General features: G+C 47.1%; 1 non-coding gene across 1 annotated transcript; it reads left to right on the top strand.

Moving 5' to 3' along the window:
* Positions 1–8,084: 8,084 nt before the first annotated feature.
* LOC146861921 (RNase MRP) lies at positions 8,085–8,367 on the top strand. The gene has a single exon (XR_014978644.1).
* Positions 8,368–8,812: the final 445 nt, after the last annotated feature.

Raw genomic sequence — 8,812 nt, 5'->3', positions numbered from 1 at the left:
ACAGGTAGTGTGTGGAGATAATCATGTTGAATTCCAAACAAAAGTCATAGTGTGTGAAGAAACTAAAAGAATGTGAGTGACTATTTCAAGTGCCCACAAAGATAATAGGGGTGTTAAAGTAAAAAAAGACAGTGCAAGAAGATTTATGTTTAAGTCAAGAGATAGTGTGTCATTACTGTGATGCCCAGGCCTCTTCAGAAATAGTGCCTACAGTGGCATTGCGTTATGGTAGTCGGATTAAAGTTCCCACTTATACAGGGGGTGAGCCCGATTGACAAACATTATTTTGTTGTACGTAAAGTAGTACAAAAATAGTTCTACCAATTTATTACTAAATACAATTCACAATCCTACACGAGGAGACAGCCACCTCATCTGTCCTTTCTATGCACAGAGCACTGGACATATTTATTTACAACTTAGTACTAAATTTAGGAGAGAACGGGGAATGGCTGGAAAATGTGGAAATATCTACTAGTAAATGGGAGTGTTTTAGAGAAGGAAAATGAGGGGTATAGAAAGTGACAAGAGGGTGTTTCAGGAGGGGCATGTAAATACAAACCCAGCTCACAAAACAGCAAGACCATTGGCATTCACTAACAACACTCCTAAAGTTATCTCTGCCCTAAAAGTCACAGAACAGCAGGTGGTCTACTCAGGACTAGACTTGGAACAAGTCTAACAACACACATTGCCACTCACAGGTACTGTAACACATTCTATTTGAAAATAATAGAGGTGGGGAAATAATATAATACCTAATAGAAATAATGTTAAATAATGACTAGATTTCCACCCAAATCTTGCATGCAAGCAAACAGCAAGAGAAGGTCTCCAACAGACCTAAGAGGCCCTTCATAAGTGAGGAGTAAACTTCTCTCAACTCTACAAACTATCAAGCCCACAATTAAAATGTGCAGGCTCATATTTAAGTGCTTTCAGGTCCACACCTGATCCGTGCATTGAACATGTAATTAGCCAGAGCTATCCTATAGTGTGGTGCACCCCCAGGATTGCGCACAGGTAAAGACCGGACACAGACGGGCCTGTCTGAGACAGGAAGAGGCAGGACAGCACATTAACATCAACTGTCTTTGCCTCCATCCAGTGTTCAAGGTCTGACCACCTCCTTCTCCTGACATTCAAGCCCAGGAAACTACAGGGTAAGGCATCTTTCTTATCATTGGTAAAAGGAAAGCTAAAAGGAGCCCCCACGGAACCATCAAGAAGGCCAAATTGTAAGTGCCCAATACAGCAAGGAACTGTATGTTGAATATATATAACTTAATTGAAGAGGTGGAGACTTTACTTAACAGCAGGAACTCCTCCAAACCCAGTGCTTTAGGCCAAAAAGTCCTGGACATTTTTAAAAAGAAAAATCCTGTGACCCACCTGCACTAGGGAAAGCTTCTTCTATGCTTCCAGCCTCTGTGGATAATAAAATTGCGGGCCATGCAGATTTTGAAGGTAGCAATGTTGGGGTATGCAACCCTGGTGTTACATTGTCAGGCAATACATCAACTAATGAGAGTGGGGCGAATACTCTGAGCCTAGTTGTGGCACCAGAAATTACATGCACAAATGTTTTTTTATCCTTTAGCACATTTAAGTGTTTGTAAAGAAAATGTTGATACATGCGGCTCTGCCGTAGCAGGAGCTAAGAGAGCGTTTGGAAACAACAATGTAGGTACTATTTGCACAAGCCAGAGTGAATTAAGTCAGCTCCAAGAAATCATTAAACAATTAATTGATGAAGTTTCCCTATTAAGAGGGAAATTGAGCACACTCACTGTTAAAATTAAGACGATAAACTCATATGGAAAAAGTAAAGAGGTACTTAGGTTTGTTAAATGGTAGCGGCAGTTGCAGTCGATAACCTTTCAAGTATTGCCCGGCGGTAATCGCCTCTCATACCACTCGATAATTTACCAATGAAAGAGGCAGGCGCCGGAGACTGGAAGGCAGGAAACAAAGTTTTATTCCGTCGGAGCAGAACACATCAGATCAGACAGCAAGGTATCGTCACGAGGTGCTCTAACTGCATCTCTGAGGCCTGGCCTCTTATACACAGGTTTATGACTTTATTACAGGATTATTGTACATGGCACATTCTTGAGATTACTTTGATGTATGAAAGAACATCCCCTGAAGCCCCGGCTCAGATCCGATCCCACACATAACTACAGTAGAAGTTCCCACCTCACCCGCAGTAGGAGATGGCTATCACACAGCAGGGTATTCCGCCAATTCCCGGGGGTGTGTGTGACCGGTCGGGTCCCAGGGGGTGGGGGGGCCTTGATCTACTGTAATCCCTTTGATGTGGGGCGTTCCCTTTACAGTAGGGGCAATCAACTGCATCCGCAGGGCTAGGTGATGGCCTGGGATCGGTTCGGACAATGGGGCGCAGAGGAAGGGGGTTATCAAAGAGATGCATGACCATGTATGGGATGTCGGTCGGGCGTGGGATGCGGTTCCATGGCAGGGTCGCGCAGAAGGAGAGGGTTTATGGCCCGTGTATGAGAGAGCGGTGGTGGCCGGTGCGTGGGGGATGCTTGCAGCGCCAGGGGAACGTGCTGGCGATCAACAATGAGCGGGGGCGAGAGTGGGGTGCCTAAAATGGCGGCCGTGCGTTCGCTGTGCGTGGCGCTGGGGAGGGGCAAGATGGCGCAGATAATGTTCAGTTACAAGCTAAATTTCCACAGGTTTCAAGGAAATAGGAGACCACAGACTGTCACGAGTTCAGAAAACACTGGGATATACACCTCACACCAGCTTGTCCTAGTGGCGGATCCTAATAAAGTCCTGGAGTACACATCTTCTTTTACATCCAGTGATTATACGCAGTCTTGTTTTAGGGGCAAATTATCAAGGGAGACCTCCTATGCCCCTATGGAGTCTAGCATCAGGAACCCTTGCAAAACATGGTATAGGACATTCCCTGGAGGGTATTAGGACACAGTCATTTTTCCCTCACTCTCTAGGGGTAGCAGGCGGGAGAATGGGAATGAATCCCCGGGAGGAAAAACAGGCCTTGAGGGAGCGTACAGGGCATATGCAAGGGAACCCTCCACTAAGTCCTGAGAATCATCTAGAAGGCAACAGAAATACAATTTATATGGTAAATATACCTACATTTTCACCCTTGTCCAAAGAAAATGATGAGAGGGCTAGCTAGAGGGAAGGCTAGAGCTGGTAGTACATTAGAGAAAAAGGAGTTGTCACCCAAAGTAATAAGCTCAGCGTGGCCGGGGGACATGGTTGTTCTTGTGTATCTGTAGTTAGAGAATCACACATTAACCCCAATGAGGCTACTGAAGAGGGGAGGCAATCCCTTAGACACACACAATTTGTATTCCCTCGGAACCTTGTAAAATTAAAGATATTGTCTTGGAACTCAATTGTGAAGGTCCTTTTTTTTAAACCTCTTGTGTTTGTGTTTGGCTATACAATAATTATGTATTCCGTCTGCTATTGTACCTTTTTCTGGACACATATATTACTGCATGTAAACGATTTCCTCATTTGTCTTTCCAGGCACTAGGGTCATGATTTTAATGGTGCAGCAGGTGCAGTGACACATGGGTCAAAGGTCTAGGAAACCCACTAACCACTGATTATTGCTACATTTTACTAATAAATAATCATTCACAAGTGAAATTACCTTGCAGGCACTAGTGTAATGATTTGAATGGTGCAACAGGTGCTAAAGAATGATGATGGATTAAACCCATTTGACTGGGGGTGAGTGCTTGCAATGTTCAACACTCCGTCCATCATCCCCTTTGTTTTTTCTTTGTTCGCTCTAAGTTGGCAGGGTATTCCAAGACGTGGGTCCCTTGCTCACTTTGCCACTGGATTCAAGCTAGCCTGGCTGATGACGGCTGATTAACCAGAAACCGGTCCCAGGATGCTTGTTACAAGTCCAGGGAAGACATGGCTTGGCAGTTCTGGCTGGACTGTTCCCATGAGGCACAGGGTCAGACTGATTTGCATATGGCCATGTCTGAACTGGGGTGGCGGAGTGAGCTAAAGAATGATGATGGATTAAACCCAGATAATTTAACTGGGGGTGAGTGCTTGCAATGTTCAACACTCCATCATCCTCTTTGGTTTTGCACTGGCACAAGGGCCAAGAAACCTAGGAAACCCACTGAATACCGATTATTGCCATATTTTACTACTATCCCCAACTCAGAACCAGCTCTGGCTGATGTCTCCCTGCTCCCTGCCAACTGTCTGCTGTCTCATTGCTCCCTGTGGTGCAGTGCACACGTCACCTCCTCTACTGCTGCTGCACTTCCTGCTCCATTCTCTATACCCTCACAGGCTTCCTCCCTCGCAGGCTTCCTCTTCTCCTCACCTAGGATACTGGCCCACCTTAAAAGTGTATGGATCTTCATTTTTCACACCACGGGCAGCTTTTATAAAAAACACTTAAAAGTTCTATAAAGTATTCCAGCCCTTTATATGAGCACCAGGTATGCTGCACGAAGACACTTTTTTTATGGCACTGAAGAGATTACACGATTTGACCAGGATCAAAGGATGTTAAGTTGACACCGAGACTTGAACCCAGTTCCCCAGTTCTGCAGCTCTTTCTGTTATTTCACATCTTTATTATAGTCAGTTGCAATATGCAAAAAAAACATTGAGAACAACAACACATTTTGTATGGACAAAACCTATAGGCTTTGCCGATGCTTGTTCTTCATTATTACATATAACATGATCTTGAAATAATACCTACAGGATGTGCGCTGTACGAAAACTTCTCCAACATTTAGTTTTACTAAAATGTTGTCCTTGTAGAATAGCATCCCAGGCCATCCAAGTGGTGCACTCAACTGACTTGCCTCTCAGTTTACTACTGGAATAGTCAGGGTGGGTGGAAGTATGAAAGTTTCAAAATTCATGCGTGAAAACTGTTCCTAAAAATACTAGCACCGATTTAGTCTGGTGCAGTACTACTACTATGATGAAACAGTTCTGCATGTGAATGACATACATTTTTAGGATTTTAGACACTTTTTCTAATTTTCTTTACACGCATGTTCCAGAATGGCTTTAAAAATGAAGGTGGCCCAAAAGTTAACAGTGCACACCTCCCTAGTTACTTGCTTTCTTTCACATGAATTAACTTGTAAATAAATGCTTGCCCGAAATGAACAGGGGGCCACATTAAAAGGGCAGGAGTGCGCTTGCAGCCCCCAGACTATACATCTGATGGGAAGATATAGTACAAATTATACAGCAGCGCTGGCTACACTGCAGCACAGATGCAAGTAAAAAAGAAAAAAGAAAAAGCTATAAAGCAGTTAACGCTAGGTTTGTCAAAAAGCTTTTTTTCCTTAACTTTGAGCCTCTTGCACATGGCTAAAAACTATTGGCAAAGCCAAACGATCCCCTTTAGGCCAGACCAATGCTTGTTTATAAATAGCTGATGCTTTTTGCAAGTAGGTGGTTGATTAATTTTCAGAAGCGCATCCCACCTCAATAAGACCCAAAGAGACTATGGTGATGACTGAAATGTTCAAGGAACAAATATTGATTAGCAGCCGAAATATGAATTTAAAGGGGTTTTCCTTAATAAAACAAAACGAGCATTACACTGTCTGTGCTTGTGCAGGTGAAGTCACTCTGCTGTACAGGATGCTCAGCTATCATTAACTCGTGCGGTTGCCTTGGCTATAGTGCAAACTTGACCAAAGGGCATAACATCGCTGCGCTGTTTTTTTTCTAAAGCAAAGTTAGATGCATTGATTTCCCCATATTTTATCTAAGGTATAACTTCCAAAATCAGCTGCTCTGCCCTGCATAGGAATAATGCTGCTCTGCATTTGCTGCAAACTAAACAAGCATTTACAATGCAATGGTCTCGGCATTGGTAAAGTTAGAGCTATTGGCATTGCTCATAACATTATTTTTGTTTATGTATTTGTTTTTAAAACATTTAAAGAAACAGCATTGTCATGAGCAATGCCAATAGCTCTAACTTTAACAATGCCGAGACCGTTGCATTGTAAATGCTTGTTGGTATCCTCTCTGGCCTTGTTTGGTAAGTCACCACAATGATTAAAGTAGCATTGCTGTGGAGGCAGGCATTCTTCGAGGAAGATAAATCAGCATTCCATCCATTAACTGAATATTCGCTGCACAATTAACTTAATGGCAGGCAGCTCAACAAGGCACACTACAATGACGTCAATTTCTAATAAAAGTGCTTCCTGTCTTTTGATGTTCGCATATTTGGTGTTTTCGCAACGAGACCCTTAATTTTCTATTAGTAATCAGAAAAGAAAATCGTTGTGAATTAGAGGACACAGGGCTTGCGGTAGATGTGCACACTACTTTCCGTTGTATTCATTAAAAAACAGAAGGGTTGCATAAATCCATCCGCCAAGAATTCCAACAATTAAATACTTTCATCATTTTAGTGTGTGCTGCGAATTATGTCCATTATATAGGGAACGTTCCACCGGTCCGGATGGATGCGGATGGACAACAAAAACCTCCCACTTAGAAGAGACTATCACAGGGGAACCCCAGTTATGCCAACATGGCCGCCTTCATGCCCCTTCGAGTGAAATGGACGCTGGGTTGCCATCTGTTGTTCTCGCGAGAAAATAGTATCCACCATAAAAAACGTAGACGTTGGTCTGCGCACCATGTGCTGCGCAATGGGCGGGCAGTGTCTTGAGTGACTGCCACGTTGCTTCCAGGCGAAGCGAAGCATTCTGCCGTTAGAATTGAGCCACGCCTCCATGATATTTCCTGCTTTCAATTGGTAAATCCTCGTTTTGCCTGGAAATAACATGGCCGCTTATGGAAAACGGCCCCGCCCACAAGTGACATTATATTTATGATACCCTTAGGAGGGCGCACTGTTTTTTTTTTACTAACAGTGCGTCATTTAGATAAACATGCTCAAATCGGCAAGGGCTTTAGACTAGAGACGTAGAGAAAAAAGCTCGAGTAGGCTTAGCGAGGCGTGTAGGTGTTGTGTTTTGGTATTGTGGTTGTGGGCAGAGGGACCCAGGAAGGGCTTCAACTGCCCTTGTAACAAGCACGCACCTAATGAGAAGATCGCGACCTGGCAATTAACAAATGCGTCCGGACGCCGGGACACCACCGCCTTTCTCCGAGGCACAGCAGAAAATGCCTCGGAGAAAGGGAGTGTCCTTTTCGGATTTGGGGGCGTGTTTTGCTGTTGTCTCCTCCCTGAGACTTCTCGCAAAAAACACGCCCCCCGATCCGAAAAGGACGGGGCAGGATTAGAGTGACGGGACCTCTTCTCCAATGGCTGGCCGGCATTTACTAGGCCAGCCAATGGAGAACAGGGAAGAAGAGGGGCGGGTTCAAGCCCCTCTTCTCCCAAGTCATTATGTCTCGCGAGCGAGACTGCGCAAGCGCAGCCATCGCTAGCCGAGACCTAAAAAACGATACTTTTTTCAAGTTTTAGCTGTGAGCACAGTCTCAAACACGCTTTGTCAGATCTTCAGCCTTCAGCCTTTCAGGCGAGTCGGACCTGCTGCTGTTTACTCCTGGCTTCCTGCTCCCTTCACCAAGGTGTGTGCATTAGGATTGCCGCTGCCCGCGTCCCAAGCAGTGGGACATCAGCAGGGCAGCATTCTAGTGGCCGCCCGTCGGAGCCTTCCCCCTTGCTGCCTCGCGCGCGAGGCTACGCCCACCAGGGTTATGACCCCCAATAGTGTGGAGTTGGAGGCGGGCCGTTGGGGGCGGGGGGCGCGGTTTGCCCCCCTACTTAGGAGGCCCTCTCGCCCAGTTCCTCCTCTGTTCCCTGCGCGCCGCTCCAGCCTGGACACGCGTTATTCCGTCCGTCTCGCACCGCGGTTCCTGATCGAGGCCCCTCCAGCGACGTCGTGTCTTTGTGAGATCCTCTACGTCCGGTGAGTCTTGCTGACCTCTCCCACCCCGGCCCTGTCCCTGGGCATGACCAGGTGTACAGGGCCCTGTGGCCCGGATGGCCATGGGTGTGGGGGGCGCAAGCAGTGGCCCGCGCCCCTGCGGGGCAATGCGGGTGTTGTTGGGGGGCGGGTCTCGGGTCGCGGGGCGATTGCGGGGGGCAGGGTGAGGGAGGCCCTGTACCGGACTAGCGGTCCGATCGGAAGCGGCAGCACGCGCGGCCATTGTTTCTGTGGGTGGTAAAGTCCCCGGACCAATGGGTAGAGAGTGCCGCTCGCCTCGGTGGGCGTGCATGCGTTCGGCGCGTACCTTCACAGGAAACCGCCAAGAAGCTGTAGGGCCGAGCGGGTGAACGCGCGTGGGAACACTCGTCAGTTTACATAGGTACGCAGGTAGTGCGCACAAGACCGCACGAACAGAACGGGCTCATTCTCAGAATGCCTTTTAGAAGTTAGAAGGCCCTAGAGTGTAGGCGGGTCACGGCGCGAGTCGGGCCGAATACTTAAGTTTGGGGCCCATCGGATCACGGCGACCCTGTGGGGTGTCTGGGATCGGTGGGGCCGTCGCGCCCACAGAGATATCTGGCGCGTAGAGAGCAGAGGCCCGTGAAGTGACATCCATAGTAAAGATGTACTACAGCCCGCAGGCAGGGAGCGCCGGGGGCCCGGTGTAGTAGTATGTGCCTTTTGCCTACTGTTTGATCCTAAACGCCGCGCAGCAAAGTCGGGAGCATCCCCCCCCCCCCTCTTGTCCCGCGTGGACACTCGGTTTGCTGACATATTTGGCGCGTTTATGGGCCGCGTGTACGGTGAGGCTGCTTGACGTTGTGTCCCCCCCTGACTCGCAGTTAAGGCATCGAAAAAACACTATTGAGGTTGGCTCCTGGTGG

This window comes from Triturus cristatus, chromosome 2_2, assembly GCF_964204655.1.
Source record: "Triturus cristatus chromosome 2_2, aTriCri1.1, whole genome shotgun sequence".
NCBI classification, from domain to species: Eukaryota; Metazoa; Chordata; class Amphibia; order Caudata; family Salamandridae; genus Triturus; species Triturus cristatus.
Note: the sequence above shows the minus strand (reverse complement) of the source record. Positions and strands in the feature narration are given on the sequence as shown.